At 32.5% G+C, this 19,307-nt stretch overlaps 1 protein-coding gene across 18 annotated transcripts in view; it reads left to right on the forward strand.

Moving 5' to 3' along the window:
- Positions 1–415: 415 nt before the first annotated feature.
- Positions 416–19,307, forward strand: part of SK (small conductance calcium-activated potassium channel) — a 256,721-nt gene continuing 237,829 nt past the window's right edge. For all 18 annotated transcript variants that reach the window (XM_076123665.1, XM_076123664.1, XM_076123667.1 and 15 more), the window contains exon 1: positions 416–1,006. The gene's annotated coding sequence lies outside the window, so the exon portion shown is untranslated. The remainder of the gene's footprint in view (positions 1,007–19,307) is intronic.

A 19,307-nucleotide genomic window follows, 5' to 3' on the forward strand; every position in this document is an offset into this window, starting at 1 on the left:
CCATAAACTTATATTCTTAATGTTGAACACGCTTCACCGATATTAAAAGAGTTGTTTATGCGTGACTTCACCAAACTGTAACACATTCCCCATCACGATAATAGTTTCGCCATTTCCCTACTTCGCGTGTGTAAGATTACATAATGTTACCAAATTAGTTCCATAACCATTGTCTGCAGACGCATTTCCTACACGTCTGACCTACCAAAACCAGACAGGCCGTTGTATGTTTATTTTGATACGAACACCTTCGAATTTCCTTTTAGTAGACGCCACTCGAGCATGGCTTTTCAAGATGAAGCTGACAATATACCATCGTCTCTTTCACCCACATATTGAAAACATGGTGAGCTTTTTCAATCGTGCACCGAGTTCAGAACTGAAGGAAAGCTTTCAGTCCGCGTTTTAGCGGCAGGGCGCGCGGACGTGTGGCCACGCCGCCCGGCTTCTCTTGCCGCGATATTTGAAACGCATTTCGTACGGACGCTTTATTTTGCATACTGAATTGAAATTTCAAGTGTATATTTGAATAATATCCCATAATTACCAGTCGAGCTGCAGAGTACTTTATAACTGCAATAATAAATAACTTATGACGATCGCTCCTAAGTGAATGCGTTTGTGAATTATTCGATGTACAAAGTTTATTTTCGTCGCCTCAGCCCTGTGTATGTATAAAGTGCATATTTCCAAACATAGCCGATAGTTAGAACTAAACTTTCCTTAGTTTCCCGCTTTAGACTCTACCGTCGGTCCAAACAAGTGACTTATTAGCAACCGCTGATATCAATCCTTCATATCCTATAGTTTAAACTTGTAAATATATTTTGTAAAAGTATTGTGAATCTGGTTCGAGGACCAAAGTTTGAACTATGAACTCATAGGCTTGAGTGTAGTGCTTTGTGTAAATAATAATGCAACGCGAACATATCCAGTGAGCGAGTCCTTACCGTCGAAGTTGATCCACAACGAAGACTAATTGATATCGATTTTTCACATATACAAGGTGAGACTATTTATACGTAGATATGTATGGGTGTACGGCTTCACGAGTTTATTTACAGAAAACGGTGGATAAATGAATTAAACACATTCATTACTATTCCCGAGGCGCGCTCTACCCACATTTGTATGTTTCGTGTTAAAACTAATGGAAATTGACAGTAATACTCAGCTGTTTCATTATTTACAGGTTAAAGGTTAACTTAGTTTTTGACTGACAGAATGTATTAATGTTAAAAGGATTTTGGGATGAACTTTGGATAAAGTTTCAAGCATTTGTCGATAGAAATTAGGGCGCGAAATAAGTTTTTCGCGGGGATTAACAGAGATTTGGGAAAGTCTCGACAACTTTTATTGTTGTGACTTTTTAAAATGTTTTTAGAGGGATATAGGAGTATTTAAGCTGTGAATTTAGTGACAAGATGATTTGTGATTTATTTAAGATTTTAAAATATATTATTTAAGTACACTTCGAATACGTTCAGTAATCAGCTGCTAACATAGTAGACGCACGTCTACTTCAAAAAGACGAAATAAATAGAGTAACAACTTAAACGATCAAATTAAAAATTACATTAACACGCATTATTTAAAAATAAATATTATTATTCTGTATATTTTTAAACAATACCTCTTGAACAATAAGCCTGTACCGGTCTTTGGTCTCTTGAAAAATGTTCTGTTTTCCCGCGCTATTTATGTTAATTGACGATCTTGCGGACGTTTTTACGTAGACTTGACTTTTACAAAGAATAATGTTAGGCATATTTTAACCGTTGAATATACTTTAACAACTAGCTACGGTTTTTTAACATAATGATATACAAAAGTGTTTAAATTACGAGCTATATTTAGAATACTGAAAGTTTTCTTTGACTATAATAGATTTTGGAATTTATTTACGTCGTTCCTTTACGCGTGTATCTTTTTTCTTTTGAATAAAATTTGTTTAGAGAATTGTTAAAGTAATTTTATACGTCTGTTGATATAATATGAATAAACATTTAAATAAATATTCTTCGGGCCAATTTTCTGGGCACGGTATGATTTGGAGCGTAGCAGTTAGTATAATATAATAATATATGTATGTACGTATATATGTTAATATTTCTAAAACATTTTCAAACGAAATGCAGGTATATCACGCTTTGATACGTTGCCGGAAATCATTAATTATGTTATTAATCATAAATCTCCCCATGGACTCCCATAACATATGACCCTGGGGGCTATGGGTATAATTTACCAACCACTTCTATGAAATAGCGATTATTATAATGAAATGAATACAAATTATGTATATTAGTACTGTTTTGCACTTCGCTGTATTGTTATGTTGTTAATCTAGTGATAGACATATTACCCATGTCCTGAAAAAAATATTGTAGCTAATCTGTCATAGTTATATGAGCACTTACTTATTTTCATTGTTAAAAGCAAAAACTTTTGGGCAATTTGCCGATTGAGAAATAAGTACATAAAAAGATATAGTTATGCTTTCAGTAGTCCCCTTTCCAGCACATATTTGTGTGTAGTTAACTATGTTGCTTGGTGGCCATAGTCCTAAAGACTTATCTAACCCCCGGTTTCATAAGTAGATTTAGCGGTAGTTTATCTATTCAATAGCTTTTAAATTGATATAAAAAAAAATCTATGAATAACATGAATTTTAAATATTCTGAAGTTTAATATACGCACACAAAAAGCATAAGAATACAGTTAAGTACAAAAAACTAGCAAAAATATTTTGATTGAAGTATTTGAATTGAATTGAGTTGAAGCGTCTTATAAATTATGATTTTTAACTGTTAACGAAACCACAATTTATTTTTATAAGACAATCAGCTGTTCGGTGTTCAAGCCCTAACTCAAAGAGATTTATTGATTGTTCTATTAATAGATGAAAATTTAAATCGATACGAGGGTTGTTAATATTAATAAGGTAAATATAGGTTGAACTGTTATTGTAGTAATGATCAGAGGGTATTTTCATGGTCGAGTACATAATTTTAGGTTAGTCCAGTGGAATTTTTCTGTACTTTTTCTGGAAAATATATACGTAACAAATAAGTAGTATATTATTATTTCTTGTGTAAACATCTTTTAGGACCTTAAATTAATAGCTATTAAATTAATTTTGTGGCTGTGGATAATTTTGCTCTTGGATGACAATATATAACAATTTATACAAATAAAAAAAAAACAAGAAACGCTATACTTTCTTTTTAAAAATGCCAGTGTGTGTTTCGTATCTTTCGGTAGCAATTAATACAATAGAACAAGGAAATTACCGTGATTATTTTTGATGAAGCAAAGTTGTGGGCTAAAGTGTTTACGACTGTTTGACTATTTTTTTATTAGAAATAAAACTTTTAGTGGCATTAAAATTTTGTTTTAAAAAATCCGTACTTTTTTGTGCAAGTATGTCATTGTGCTTAGATTATAAACAAAGAAGTGCTTCAAAAGACCAACAGTCCGAACTGGTTTACCGCGTAGATCGATTGCCAACCTAGCAACCAGTGTTACGCACAGTAAAGGTGAATTACTACCAGTATATCAAAGCCTTGTATTTCCATATTCATTATGAGTACGTTTTCGCGTCCATTCTATGAAACCATTTCAAAATACCGTTGAAGGTTACGTACGTAATGTTGAAATGCCAAGGGCTTGAAAGGGTGTTAGCATTCAGTAACCTTTTCCTATTGAGTTTTAGGCCATACCTAGATTGTTAACTGGTGGAAACTGGTTTAAAACCATGCGTTGGTGTGTTAGAAGGCTTTAATGAATATATACGGTTGTTATACATGGCATAATTTACGTGTATTTCTTATTTATTTTTGTTATATTGTAGTAAAGTAACGTGACTATTTACAATACCGTTGGAACGCTAAACATGGGTTTTGACTTGACCTGATTATGGATTTATTTATGCTGCTCACTTTCTCATATCAATGCGCTATACCAGTAGGACAGTGCTATTTTTCAAATATTTATATTATTTTTTAATTCGTACCTGTTTTACGAAGATTACGATGTTCCATAAGTCGCCTTTCTGTTATCATTTTACAACTATTGTTTGATTGTGACTACTATATCTGACGCGCACGGCCTCCAAAGTTTCGAGACGTCTACAATACAATTTATCCAAGAGTCAAGTTACAGTTTATATTAAACAGTCTTCCTTTTTCTTTACCCACCAAATGGTTGGAAAGTCTGTCCAAAGCAGTACAAAACAAATGACAAATAAGCGTTCTTTCAACTAGTTTTATACCAGAATACTTGGTCTTTTAAACTAATAGCCCCGCTTCCAGACCAATATTGCTCTAGATGAAGATAAATGTACACGAAAGCGGGCGAATTTCAACGAATTATATGTGTGATCATTTATTACACTTATATGGTAGTACGCGAGTGTACTTAGGTTTTGTGCGACTGTACATTAAGTACATACGGCATTATATTCTGCAGAGGTGCTAGAAAGAAAGATAGTATGATATATGAAAGGAAAGAGAATATATCACCTGTTTTTGTATTGTGCTAGTGTTTAAATCTTCCGGTTGACGTGAGTTGCGTTAGTGATAGTCCTTTTAGCGCAGTGTCTTCATATTTTACGGTAGAATTTTTCAGTTGCTTGATGGAAGTAGTTTTCCAGTGGTTGCATAGAATTATAGTGATGTATTTCTTCTAAAAGTGACAAGAACATAGAAAAATACGCACTTAGACATTTTGAGGTTTTCATTTTACGTTTTTTAGGTAAAATGCAAAAGGAAAATTGCAGTTATTTACAGTACAATTCAATCCAAATACGGTAATTTAACTGTATTTTTTAATAAACTATCATGAAATCTTATCAGATTGATTTACTTCAGAGAAAAATCCTACGAATAAAATATAGCACACGCATAGGGTCGTAAGTAGCAATACTTATTCAGTACATACATAAGGCTTTGGCATATACGGTACCGTTAACTCCGATATGTAGATAGGTTTAAATTTATAGACACGTGCAACCCGCGGGAGCGATTGACCTGATCTCGAGAAGCTCTATAAGCGTGTGCTAGAGTTACTATAGCATGTTTCTATATAACCCCATAGGAATTAACTGCTTGCAACAATATCAGGTAATGAAATAATACCTGCTTTAAGGGGGTTTTGAAGTGTGCATTTACTGTGATACTACATACGAAAATATTAAAGGATACGTGGCAATAACCTGTACCTGCTTCAAAGGCCTGCAACTTAGTAAATATAATTATATAATCGGTTATAAAGCGGGTTCATTTTTTTTCAAACAACATACATAATATATGTGTATGAAATGCTCTCATCGCAGTTTAATAGCGATTTATTTAAGTCTTGATGCATGATTCTCGAACACATAATAATATACTCACGATTTCAAAAACTTACAAATGTGTATCAAATGCTCACTAAATTAAATAAAGTTATAAAGACCTAATACACCCTAATGTAGATCAATCGATTGTCAGTCTGACATCTTCCTTTAATTTTTCAGACAACCATGAAATAGCTATAGCCTACTTATGACCTTGAAACCTAAACCTCGACATTGTCAAGGTCAGGCGTTTTCAATTTACTCTATTACTACAATGCCTGTTAAGCCCTGACTTAGGAGGTATATACTATTTACCTGAAGCTAAAATGTTGCGGACTTGAACTGCGTAGGACGGTGGCAATTTTATTATAACGAATTTTATCTCTCTGGAAAATCGACGTTGACGGCTTAATATGCTTATGAAAAAGGTGTTTTGTTCATTTTATTATGGTTTTATTTTTGACCCAGTTGACAGAAAGATCTTGTTAGGGGTATCTAATTGAATATTTTTGTTGTGACAAATAGGTTGCAGAAATTACTTTATTGTTAGGTGTGGCAAGACTAAAACATGGTGATATTTCGATGATAAAATAGAAATATAAGAAGATGATAGTGTTTTGCCGGTGATAGACTTTCCCAACCTAATTATTGCTATTATTAACTCTTCAAAAAAAAACCAGTGAAGTGAAATTAGAAAAACGTTATTTGTAAAGCTGCATAGAATTATGTAACAGTAAGTTATTTTTAGAATCGGTCGCCGTTTGTTTCCAACATTCCGTCACTATTGTAATTTAGTGGTCATTCACAAAGTTTAATATTCCATGCCGAACATTCCACGACGGAGCTCAAACACCGCCGTAATCACTCAAAATGACAGCTACCTCCAAATGTGTAGTATTATTCTCGCGAAATTTAGCAAATGATGATGAAGCTATTCCAGAAATGGCCTATTAGCTTGCAAATGCCCTTAGTATAGAAATTAAAACAAACTAGGTGTTATTCGTTTAATCACTGCTTTTTGTGGAAATGAAAAAGTAGACGGTAAAAGCTTTCAGTGTTCGATCGCGTTACCGGATACCGTTTTTGTTTTTCAACGAAATTGTATGCACGATTTTAAACCGATGGAATTTTTATTTGTGTTCGACAATACAGTTCGTTGACCCGTATTCTTTGGTATAGATAAAAGCATGACATCAGATTTTCAGAACGTTGAATTGAGAATATTTTTATAATACCATGCATGATAGTCCATAGCAGTAGAGAGCCTTGTATGAAGCGTTTGCAGCTATCGGAGGTACACAAAATTCAGAATTTAGAACATTAGTGACATCTTAGCTACAATTATTATAGACGGCTAATTTGATATCGCTACTGTACATATTGTACATACCATGACAATCTACAGAGTTGTTGGACTTAAGTAACTACGTACATTATAAAAAGTACTGGTTTTAATCTTTCTTGAGAAATTAATTTGAAACGAGAATAAAAGCATTTTGAAAAAACAAGCATTCGTGACAGTTGTGAAAATAGCTCTACATAGGTGACAAGGTTAAACCACCCGTATTCATTATGGGTTGTTTGACCTTGTCACTAGATAATACCCGACTAACGTTTCTGTAGCTGAACTCTTTTATACCAAGAGGAGAATGTACTGTGAAGTTTTTAGAAAGACTTAAAGCTACAAAGCATTATATTATGTAAATATAGTGCAATTTCCTACACTTGGTACTTGCTATAGAGTAGAATATTCTTAACACGCTTAACAATTCATTAATATTGCTTGAAAAATATATAGGTACACACCTAATGTTCTCAGAGAACAAAGAATGCTACTTGTTACGACACTTACAAACTTCCCTTGCTTTATTCACGTCATACAGGACGACCGGTTACGAGTGCTACGCACCTGACCTTATTTGAAAAAAAAATGGTACCATATTATTTATCTATAGATACTTAGTTATCGTCAGGCGATGGTAGTTATCTGCCTCCGTAGCTCAGTGGTTTAGGTCGCCACGCCGCTACCATTGCGCCGGGAGGTCGTGGGTTCGATTCCCATACAGAATAATTAATAGTGCGATTCACAAATAATTGTTACGGGTCTGGTTGTACTTGGTGTCGGTTGTTTGTATGTTTTTAAAAGTCCCCGTGACACGACCAATTCCTAGTGCGAGAGATGCTTTTTTTTAAAGTAACAAGAAAAAAATATTATCCCTCTGGATTTACATCAAGACCACGTATTTGAACTAACTCCTAACCTCCAATATGAATCAGCATTTTATTTACTTTACAATCATCGATAAGTAAATGACAGTAATTTGAATCGTTGGCCAAAGGTCATTTGAACTGTTTATTGATTGTCACTTTACCTGAAAATGTGTCAAAGTAATTTGTAGTGAAGTACGAAACGTTTATAGAAGATAAGTGTTGGAACTTATACTATTTACCTATGGAAAATTATAAGAACTTTACATTACTTATTTGAAGTTTTAGACGAAAGTCTGTTCGAGTCTTTTCTGGATTTCGTTATTCCTTGTTAATTATTGGTAAATTTTCTCGTTTTATAATTCTACCGCGTTTTGAATATGCAACATTATTGATCAATACACAGATATCAAGTCGGGTTTTTAGTCAAATAAATTATTCGTGCACTTATGTATAGGTACTATTAATCTTAATAAAATCCCTACACTCATAGTTTATTTGCCTATATAAGTACCTGTCCTTCAAAAAAGTCAGTTGCGTAGAACTCGTAACCGGTGATCCTATATGACAAGATTTATGCATGTGAATGAGGCGACGGAAGTTTGTAAGGATCGTATAAAGTGGCGTTCTATGACTTCTTTGATCTTTGCCTACCCCTACGGGAATAAGGTGTGATTTATATACATACTAGCTGACCCGCGCAACTTCGCTTGCGTCACATAAGAGAGAATGGGTCAGAATTTTCCATGTTTTTGTAACACTTTTTACTGTTACCTACTCTGCTCCTATTGGTCGTAGCGTGATGATATAAAATATGCTTTTTTTTTCACGAAAAATATTCTCAAAATTATTTATATCTCTTAGTATAACGAAGTCGCACTAAGACATATCCGCCATTAAAACAGTTGCCATGGCAACGGAATTTTGTTAATTCAATGTCATTATAATATTGATTTTTCGCGACTTCGTTGAATTTTCTGAATTTTCCCGGGAAATGCGTCATTTTCCCGGGGTAAAAAGTAGCCTATGTCCTTTCTCGGGTATCAAAATATCTCCATACCAAATTTCATGCAAATTGGTTCAGTAGTTTAGACGTGATTGAGTAGCAGACAGACAGACAGACAGACAGACAGACAGACAGACAGAGTTACTTTCGCATTTATAATATTAGTATGGATGTTTCAATTATTAGAGCTTTGTCAATTGATTGAAATTAATAGAAAAAAATAATCAAATCATACACTAATAATCAAATTGATGGCATCTAATAAATTACTATTCATACAGTTGAACAAATCATTATTTACTTTGATTGTCTATAAGTCAATACTCAATACTCATGAAACTAATCTGCTTTCGGTCGATTAATCATTCCGGCTGGTTACCGTTTACTAAAACGTCGACTTCTCTCAATTTGCTTTAATATAAGTCAAATAGTAAAAGCAAATTTCATTATAACGATGCGTTGATTAGGGAAGGCTATAATTTGATGTAAAAAATATAAATAATGATGTTAGAAGTTTGATGAAAACATTATTTCTCTTCCGCGTATGATAAGTGGTCAACCTAGTGACCTGGGGTACTCGTACGAAGGTCTTTGACGTGGCTTAACAACTATTATTATTTCTAACAACAACTGTAGCACGATGTCCTTCATTCTGTACCTACTATTGATAAACTCTCTATTGAGTATAGAGAGTTTCACAAAGTAGACAAAATTAGTGTCTTTATAACACGCTAAGTGCGCTAATCGGTTTTTCGTAAAAAGATTGTTGATAGACGATCGTTCTTACAAAATCGTCTAAAAATTAAATACATGAATCTGCCTATTATATCAGACCTTTACAGGATCATTTACATAATTATGTTAACATAAACGTGATCCCGCATGGTTTCAATCAAAACTGTCAAGTGTATCTTGCCTCTAACTCTATTTCATTCGGGTTACAAAACCGTCGGCTTGTAAAATCAAATAATAATAATAATATGAAATAAGAAAACCTCGTTACTTGTTGCCTTTTTATTTTCTTTTATAATTTTCTATCTTAATATAATTTTTAAATCGCCTGTACAGTTTCTTTGAGAAGATAATATTAATTTAACCGGAAAGTTTGCCACGTGAGTGAAAGTCTACAAAGCCTTTAAGATAATGGAAAATTAATAAAGTGTTTTCATAATATTTCATACAGTTTTTCACAGGTTCTTGATACCTTTAATATTTGTGGGAACTTTTTTAAATTGCGAGCGGTTTCGGTGTCATATAAAGTTTTACACTCATCTCTAGAGGAGGTTTTCGAGCCTACCTTGGTATAGGACTGGCTTAACTTTTAAGCCGTATTTGAGTAAACCTGAATACAAAACTAGGTAATTCTTAATTCTTTCTATTGTACCCTTCTTTCCATGCCCGCGCATTTATTACATGGGAAAGCCTTAACTTCTTAAACAAAAATTAACTACCTTACTATTTAGGACAGCCCGCATGTTCTTATGGATCAATATTTAAGGCGAAGTGATTGTACTTACGCTGTGGTGTTACGCTAAGAATAGAACCACCCTATGTTTTCCCATGGGCGATTTACCGACGTCCAAAGGTTAGGTAAAGTGGACGTTACTGTCCAATTTATTGAACAGACATTCTCTAGTCAGTATTGGAAAGTTAAAACTGTGAGCATTTTTCAAGAGGTATTAAGCTTAGCTCAAACCGCACCTCGAACTTTAAAACTTTCTATTCTGTAATTCTCTCGCGTTTTATTCTTTATTTCGACCTCTAAAGTCAGCTCCAAAGTAACTTCTAACATATTTTTCTTGATTTTATAGGATTTATCATTTCCACCGGAGCCACGGTTTTCGATTGATAAGAGTATAATTAATAGTCCTCTCATATTTATTGCTGACATCGTAATCGTTCTCTAACTTTATAGTTGTTACATGGTTTTCCTTTTACAATATTAGAATTATTTGCGAAAATGCAAGAAAAAGACATGCTTATACTCGTAATGTAAGATATATAAAAGACGTTGAATTTCCCACTCAGACTGCAGTTTCAGTTCGTTGAACCTACCTGATAGTTTACCAATGTATTGCATTTACCTGAAGTGTTTTGCTATCTGACTTCGCAGATGAACCGTTAAGTTTTTCCATTTCGCTGCCACTGTCGATAAAGGATAATCCTATAATGTTGGGATTTAGATAATCTCATCACTTTTGGATCGGTCACGTTGTATCGGAAATGAGCATTTTTGCGTTGGGTATGTGAAATGAAACAAAATATCAAAATGTATAAATCTTTGTCGTGTTTTGATTAAATTATAATGTTAGTATTAGCATATGAACAAAAGACAAAAGGTCGGTCTCACAGCATAATAAGTAGCGGATAACATTTTTTATATAATTCGATGTCAACAAAGGTATGAAAACCTCTGAAATAAAAATACACCTGATAAACTATCTGATAATTATCAAAAAGTGAAACGACGATAAGAAACAACAATTTTCGTGTTTTGATGAACAATTCTAGTCTACCACAGGGATTTATTTATTTATTTATTATTATTAAAAGAGTGTTTCTTACATGAAACTTATACTTATGGTCCACAAAACTGTTTGAACAGTTTGTCTGTGGACACGGTCTCATTTAATTATAGCAGTACTTAAGATGTACATATATGTATATATTGTATAAGAGCTTTGATTATATATTATAAGTTTATGTATTATAATGTATTTATATTATATGTATAAGAGTAATATTATATGGTTCAGTAGCTTGTGTTTTATACATGTATATTTGTATGTATGTTTATAGATATTTATAAACTACTAAGTAGATACTTTTTTAATTTTTTAGAAAACTTATTTTTATTTCTTTCTGTTGCGATGTCCACAGGTAAACTGTTCATTACATATGGAATACGAGCATACGCAATATTCAAGTTGAGAGGGGATTTCATTTTGACTGAGGAAGTAAGATAAACGATAGTCTACAGCGCGTCAGTGAGCCAACCAAAATGCACCCAGTTTTGCGGATTACTGGTCACAGTAAGCTTCCATTGTTTCTCCCACAGCTATGGTAATATTGTTTCATCTATTACTGGATATTCTCAAAAAGATATAGAGTTTTGCTGAAGTTATTTTGTACAATACAAAGCTAATCGTCTTTTTCAAATCTCAACTCTCCCATACCAAGAATTAGTAGACTGTATAATAATTCCACTAACAAAATTGATCTGTTTGGTAACACCCTCAAAAATTTCAAGAACCAAGTTCACAACAGACTCGATAATGACAAACATTCGATTTGAATTAGATTTTAACAATTGGGTCACTTTATATCTAATATAATTTTTTTATTGAAAGTACTGGATCATTGATAGTTTGTAATCTGTCTTCTATGCATGTTGTGTTTGCCGATTAATATTGTACACATATATCCTATTTTTCCTGTGTATGTTTACCTATGTAAGAAAAGTGTAACAATTGTAGGCGAACCATAAATAAATAAATAAATAAAATAAATAAATAAATACCTATAAAACAAGTTCCATATTATTACGCCAATAATAATAATCCATACATATCGAACACAACACTTATACTTACTCTTTCTGGCGTTATTATGTAACCCGAATAAAGATATCAACAAGGTGCCCCGCAACCCATGACATATAAACTATCCTACAATATGACCACATAAGTACAAAAGTCACCAATTCCTAATAACCGCCAAAAAGGAAAATAATTAAACAATAACATGAATATGATTACTTTCTCCGGCCAACAGAATTCAAGTCGTATACGAGATCACATCAAATCGTAGGTCTCTTAAATATAAATAGGCATTGGTTTTTAACTGTTACTAATCAGATTGTTCCATTAATTTACAGTATGAGTTTATTCATGCGCTAATAATAAATAATTCAGAACTTGAAAGTATGACCATTTTGACACTAGCACGACTTCGTCTCGATCGAATAAGAATTCGTTTGTCGGGAGTAAGCCATCAGTGTACAAAAGTCACCGCCTTTCACCTCCCAATAACCGTCAAAAACGAATAAATAACTAAACATACTTTACTACGACTAGACTTCTCCATTTTTAGTCGATTGACGTAAGAGTATTGAAGGCTAGGCTTGTAACTCTGTATCAGTTTTCAGGTTCACTCAATGTATGGGAGAGGCTTTATTACAGTGGAAAATTGCGCGGTGGTTTGAGTGATTGATTGATAGAAAGGTTTTTAGGTTCAATGGTTAGGTCGTGGAGAGGTGATAGCGATAAGGTCAGAGTGTAAAACGTTGGGACATTTTCGGTTAAGGAGTTCTTGACTACTGATATGGAAGATTTTAAGTTGAATAAAAGCTTAGCGTAATATGCTTTCTTACTATCCAGTTCTTAAAAATATCGAAATATATTGTGTGGTATTATTCCGATTCCAATAGATATTTTTCTAATTTATTCCGTAGTCTAGAGTCTAGTTTATTGGTATTATAATATCAAACTTTTATAAACAGGAAATCAGTTTAAGTTTATCACGTCATAATATGACTTTTTCCGGCAGTTTCCCTTATAAAAAATATTTAGATAAAATATTTCAAATCTGAACACGGTGTATGTGCATCAAAACGAATGATAAATGAACATCTAGAGCATTTCCGTTCATATTTATTCATGTCGCGTTCACAGGTTTTAACATATTTACAGGGCTAGGGACATATCTCTTGAGGAAAGTAAGGAGAATAAATCTTGGCTATGATTTTAGCAAAAATGTGTAGTTTCGCAGACGAACCGCACACAGACAAACGAACTACGGTACAAACTCGTTTTGAATTATATTGGCTCTGTTAATTCTATCAATAGCGTGCCACAAAATTAATATTTTTTGCGTTTATCCTCTCACCCCTCCACCATGGCTTATTATTTATTTTAACTTAGTGTTATGACTCTATTTATAGCGAATATATAAATGAGAACTTTAACTTAAACTTAAACTTAAACTCAGTTTTCTTATAGTTCTTATCCAACTGCTTTCAGCGCTAAAACCTAGATAACTCACTAAAATCTTTATACGTCTTTGAACCATAGCAAACAATTTCCTATAAATCTTTTAGTATTTTAGTTCCACAATAGATTCATGGAAGCTTTATAGGGTTCCGCATAGCTTATACCGTTTATTGATATTGGCGAGTCGAGTATCGGCTGTTCGGTTACGAGATATCAATAAAGCATATTGGTTGTTGAAGAGACAAAGGGATATTTCATATTTTGCATGCGAAATGAAAATGTCGGTCAAAATGTATGGATTTCATAGTAATTTGTAGTATAGAATTTTTAGTTAAATATTTTAACTTTTTTGACTTTAAACTCTCGCGTTGCATGTTATTGTCCCTTATTTTCCTAAAATAAAAGTTCTAATTTTTGGCTACAGAATTTAATAATCACTTCGTAATAAGCACTTAATACCTCACGTTGATTACATTATTATTTTATAAAATACTTATAATTATTTGCAATAACTACATTTGTAATTATAATAAATAATTAACAAAATGCATTAAGACAATAAACACATGAACTCAATAGTCTGCAATGTATTTAAAACGTAAAATAAATTACAAATCTATCTAAACATATCTTCAACAAATATTTCAAACAAACTAGAATTGACTTCGTACACATTATTGATGGATTGAAAAATATTTCAACCGTCTACTACAGATTTATCTTTGAAAGCATCATTATTTTTCAATTCTCTGTCGAATATTGTAACTTGTTATATCTTGATGTTATCTCAGCTAAAACTTTCGAAAGATAAAATTATTTTCGGAATGGGTTTTGTGCCTCTTGAGATTCTTCTAATAAAAATATCATTTGAACGTTGCTGCCCATTTTATTGCCTTGAACTTTTATTTATCTATAGAGTGGTGAAATGTTTGTTGTTTATTCCTTCATATTTTTACAAGATATTTATGATAAATATTTTTAGGGCTACACGAATAGCTTTCATAATATTTAACCTGATTTATATGGGACAGTATAGGTTAAAAAAAAAAATATATATATATTTAACCTGATTAGCGAAATAATTTATTCGAGCTCGTATCTTTAGACTATACTTGTTAGTTGAATTATGTGATTATTTTTAACCTTTAACAAAATATATTTAAATGTAAACAGAACATGCAGATAAAATTGAATGAATTGTAACACACTCTTTGTCTTATTGAGCAGTGTTAGAATTTACGTATTCTATGAATCGATAAATCTTTATCAATAAAAATTCAGAAAAAGATTCAAGTGGCCGCAGGTTTGAATAAAAAATCTTTTCGAAAAAAAAGCAATGCGTGTTTCACGCATTCTTTGATCTTAATAATAAAAAAGATACTAGCTAGATATTTATGTAACGTTATCGTGAACTGACTTTAGTATAAATAATCTAGATTTAACTGTATTTTAGCATGCCAAGGTCATTTCAATTGCAGTGCACGTTGAAAAATATATAAGCCTGTGGAATAATAGATATGGTGTAGTGTGTATATTTTATAACAACTTAAGCGACCTAGTAGCAGGCTGTAGTGGACGATGGCGAGGTTTTTGCCAAACAGAGATATAATAATATTTCTATAAAAACATACACCGTTATAACTGAGCCGAAGGTTTAGGCAAAGGTGTATGACATACACTCACGTTTCGCGATTAACAATGTTACTTCCATGAAATACGAGTACATACATAAAATCACGCTGTCTCTGAAGCAGAGACCAGAGAACAATTTTCGTATGATATATTGTGTTGTTAATAATAATAAAAAGCTGGTATTTACTATTTTTTTTGGCTTTGGTCTCTCGATATTCAAATACAGCTAATAGGTATTTTTGCAACTTTATTTAAGTTGAGTTTGAGAATGAGCATAGACAACCGGATTCAGCTTTTAGATAGAAAAAGTAGAGATGAGAATTCCTAACACAAACATAACTTCCGAATCCATTAATGAATCTAAATTGTTGGTGTGGACTGCGCTAGTATTTGGAACTACAAGCATTCAATTGTGAGAAAAAATACTTTAAGGAAACACACGTCACGTTCATCATCACGTTTCGCGATTAACAATGTTACTTCCATGAAATACATACTTAAAAATCATGCCCTCTCTGAGGCAGAGACCAACAAACAACTTTCGTATAATACGAGTATGTATTGTTAATAATAATAAAAAGGCTGTGTTAACTATTTTTTTTTGGCTTTGGTCTCTCGATGTTCAAATACAGCTAATAGGTATTTTTGCAACTTAAATAAGTTTGAGAATGAGCTCAGGCAACCGGATTCAGCTTTTAGATAGAAAAAGTAGAGATGAGAATTTCTAACACAAACATAACTTCCGAATCCATTAATGAATCTAGATGGATGGTGTTGGACTGCGCTAGTATTTGGAACTACAAGCATTCAATTGTAAGAAAAAATATAAAGAAACAATGTTTTTTACTCTACGGTTGTAGTTAATCTCCTTTAGACACCGAGAAAGGCGAAAACCTAATTAAAATGTGATCTTTCTTTGTCTATTATGTAACATTGCAACGAAAACCGTCATACATCTATAAATATTACAATAAACTACATACAATCTAACCCGCAAATCTCGCCTTGTGGTATTATAATTACATTCTAATATCGAGACACGTCAGTCAATCAAAACACGCTGTCACGTGCAGACACTCTTGATAAACGTCCGTCGGTCAGTATTTGGTTTAGGAGTTTCTATGCAAATAGTTTGAAGGCTTCTCTTGCAAAATATTGTCAGTTATCGGTTAAAACGCTTGAATGAATTTCACGTGGAGATTTTGTGAAAGGGGTGTGTGGTAAAGTTATGTGTTATGGTTGTAGCGTTTTTTAATGTTTGTTTTATTTAATACTAGCTGACCCGCGCAACTTCGCTTGCGTCACTGAAGAGAATGGGTCAAAATTTTCCCCGTTTTCGTAAGATTTTTCGTTGCTACTCCGCTCCTAATGACCGTAGCGTGAAGTTATATAGCCTATAGCCTTCCTCGATAAATAGGCTATCTAACACTGAAAGAATTTTTTCAAATAGGACCAGTAGTTCCTGAGATTAGCGCGTTCAAACAAACAAACAAACAAACAAACAAACAAACAAATAAACAAACAAACAAACTCTTCAGCTTTATAATATTAGTATAGATACTTTATACATTGTAATATTTAGATAATAAATGAATTAAAAGTAATACTTTCAATGAATATTTAAATATTAAAAACGTAGTATAATAATAATGTGGAAGGAATTATGTTATAAGTCGTCGATTTTTTTTTTCAACTTTCATTAAAACGTTCTAAAATCTGAAATATAATTAGACAGGGACTGAAGTTGAGCAAAGTGTCTTTAAACTAAACAATACTTGTGTGAACTAAAAATGGAAGCTGAATCGAATTTAAAATCACAGACCTCTTCCTATCGCTGAGTAAATAAGTCAGATTATCTTATTATCAGTATTTAATACATCTAAAGAGAGCGCAAAACCTACCTTTTAGCGATTCGTTCCGTTTGGTTTAGCGTCGCCGGAAAATTTCACTTGCGAAAGCTTTTAGTCGTGTCAACGAACATCGCTAAACAAATTTTGCTTTAACTTCTGAATGTAAAACAGGAGAGTATATTTCTTTAGTTTCTTCGATGCGTTATGAAGTTAAAGATAATTATGTTTTTGTTTAAAATTATAACCACTTTTCAAAACTACACTTGCATATATTATAATACGAAAATCGAAAGTTTAGTATTATTGTCATACCCTGTACCTTATTTTCGTATTATATTATTATCTTTTTATTTACATTCTCAAACATTAAAGCTAATACAACAAAGTTACATAGAATAGATAGGCAATAGCAGATGTTTTTGATTTAATTAATTATTATAGAAGTCTAGTGTATTGCTACTGTGACGTTCACAATGGCCTTTGAAATTTGATATATTTTTAATTTATCTGATAGAACTGCGATAAATACGGGCAGCATTCTCATATTAATTTAAAATTTTAATAAAGCAGTTGCATAGAAACTTACGTCATACCATTTAGTAAAACTATCAAATATGTATTTGTATAGTAGAAACGTAAGTATCTAAGCAACGGAAAAGAATCGAGCAGAACAAGCTTGTACCCTCATTCTGACCATTTCTGTCGAGTATCATACTTCCCGTGGGAGCGAGAACAGTGATAGCAAAACGTGGCCATTTGCTGGTATTTCTTCGGCTTACATAAACAATAATTACTTACTACAATATTTATGTTCATATTTAGACAAGAGCGACTGAAAATAAACTGTGGCGATGAAACGTTAAGTATTATATGTCGTGTGAATAAAAACATGTTTATTGTTGTAATGTCTTGTTTTATTATTTATTGTAAAGAAAACCTTGGTTATTATGTATGTCACATAAATCTTTCCTAACTATAACTTTAGTAATTTTACCCCGTGATAACACCCATTATAACTCCATTTTAAAACTCTACTTTTTTATTGTTGAGTATCTTCTTTAAATTTTTACAATTCTTATGTTTTTTTTATCTAGGAGTTTATAGTGTCAGTCAAGAAACAAAGTTGTATTTTGGATAGTATGTGTTTTATTTTGTTATCTTTAATTATTACCGATAAGTGCATTTTTGTTTGGTGACTTTCCCGCGACCGTGATTCTATAGACTACCGACAACCGGCTAGCTATCGAAAAAAATTGTATGACAAACTTTCAGCGCCTCTAGCGGGCGTCCTACAAACCATTTTTGCAGCACATTTTAAATGTCAAACTCTCGATACACGAAAGTATCGACGGCATAGAATCGCGCAACTCGTTCCTTAGCTCAAGGTTACAGATTAATAAATTATCCAGACACTCGTCTCTTGGTAAAACTCCCCTTGTTTTAGTCAGACAAAAAGTGCAAATACCATTTCTTGTTTAAAGTAAAACGAAGCCGAAAATGCGTACAACCCAAATAATTGTAAAATTGCCTAATAAATTCAAAGAAAATAGGCTGGGGTCGTGTTTTCCCGTTTACTTCCGTACATTTTAATTTTATCTGAACGTAAACATTGTTAAACATTTATAAAACTTAGGGTCATTATAAACATGTATCTGTTACCAAGCTTAAGTTTCATTCATAAGATATTTTATCAACAACACATTTTTATCTTATTTTGCATCGGAACATAATGAAATTATATTAATATTACATATTATTTTTAACCACAAGTATGTGTACATGTAGTTCGCGCGATTATGCATCATAACTTTGAAAGCCGTTATTTTTATTTAAAAAAATTAAAGCCCATTTCTTTTTAATAAAGAGAAGAGAGAAATTCTTTTAAATTAAGAGATTAAGTAGTCTTCTTTTATGGCCTTTATTTATTTCCTACCATGTGTAGCTCTTCGGTTATTAAAAGTTTAAAAAAAGTTTGATCATTACAGGAAATCGTATAATATAAACTGACAATCGCTCATTATAATCACTCAATCCCGTCATATATTACTAACAATGTTTTCAACATACTCAAGTCGTCCCTAGAGACATGACAACACGTTCTAAATATAGCACTCAAGTCAATAGATTTACGGTAAGTAAACTGACGTCAAACGTCGAATGGGCTGATCCATTTTACCTGTAATTATAGTATTTATTGTGCTATCGATTACAGTATTGTTTTTGTGTATATTCTGATATATCGGCCATTTGAATATGTAATTAAAATAATAGGTAATTCATGG

This window comes from Anticarsia gemmatalis, chromosome 15, assembly GCF_050436995.1.
Source record: "Anticarsia gemmatalis isolate Benzon Research Colony breed Stoneville strain chromosome 15, ilAntGemm2 primary, whole genome shotgun sequence".
In the NCBI taxonomy this organism is placed as follows: domain Eukaryota; kingdom Metazoa; phylum Arthropoda; class Insecta; order Lepidoptera; family Erebidae; genus Anticarsia; species Anticarsia gemmatalis.